This window comes from Galeopterus variegatus, unplaced genomic scaffold (genome assembly GCF_000696425.1).
Source record: "Galeopterus variegatus unplaced genomic scaffold, G_variegatus-3.0.2 Scaffold11234, whole genome shotgun sequence".
NCBI classification, from domain to species: Eukaryota; Metazoa; Chordata; class Mammalia; order Dermoptera; family Cynocephalidae; genus Galeopterus; species Galeopterus variegatus.
In genome coordinates this window covers 52,159-53,375 of record NW_007737345.1, presented here as the reverse complement: position 1 = coordinate 53,375, position 1,217 = coordinate 52,159, and positions in this window count along the sequence as shown.

Here is a 1,217-nt window from a genome sequence, read left to right as displayed (position 1 = left end):
CGCCTTTTACCCCTAGCTTTGTTTAGACTCAGGGTCCTCCCAAAGAAACATTCAAACCTCTCCCCTTTTGAAATTATGTATGGGAGGTCCCCTTTACCTCCAGGAATCATCCCTAAACAAGAAACCATACCCTCCAACCTAGCTATCCCGTTACTCTCCCATCTTCAAGGTGAACTCTGGAAACACCAGGAGTGGCTATTGCCTAATCCTACCTCCTCCCAAAACACCTCCACAGTACACCCTGGGGATTTAATATTCTACACCCCCCCAGAGCCACAAGGTCCTTTAACTCCTAAGTGGGAAGGCCCTTGCCCAGTCATTCTTTGCACTCCCACAGCTGCCAAGCTTTCCCTACTAAACAACCAAGTAACTCCATGGATCCATATTTCTAGGTTAAAACCCTGCTTCCCGGCTTCACCAGCAGATTCTGCAGAACCTATGCATACCCTGCAAGTTCGAGACACACCCTTTCAAGAAACTGAAACGTTTGCCTGCACTCCTAATCCCTCTAACCCCCTCAAACTCTGTTTATCCAGACTCCCAAATCTCCCTCCATTACAGGAACAATGACCACCCCCGTTAACGTTATCCTGTTTCTCTTACTGTGCCTAGTAGGTGCCTCTAAAGCCCTGTACGTTTGGCGGTTCACGGTGCGAGAAACTCTTACAGGGAAACAAGGTAAAACCACCAAACTACTCCCTTCCATGGCGGACTGTTCTCTAGCTGGATGCCGAAGTCTCATTACCATCCCCCTTACGGGGAGTAAATTAATCCCTCAAGCCTCATACCCATATCTATGCTTTCTTTTTGATCAAACCAAAGATTATTGTCACTGGTGGCCGGAAACTTACGGGGGATGCCCATACTGGTCGTGTCGGATTCATGATCCGAAGGTGCCCCGAATAAACAACCAAATCTTTCAGCGGGTTGGGAGCAGGCAGGATGGGTACACATTCCAATTATTCATTAATGACCCCTGGGACTCCAGGTGGGCTGGGGTAGTTGTTGGATCTTTCTACTGCGACGTCTTGGTTGGTTCTCTCCCCTGCAGATAATTTGAAATCTCCCGCACATATGTCCTCATAGAAAATCACGTTTCCTTATCTGCTGTACATACTCACATTTCTCAGCAAGAAGAAACCCTTTCTTCAGCGATAAACGCCACCAACCAGCGCTCTCCCGTCTACACCTGGCAACAAATTATTTCTGAAACCCGG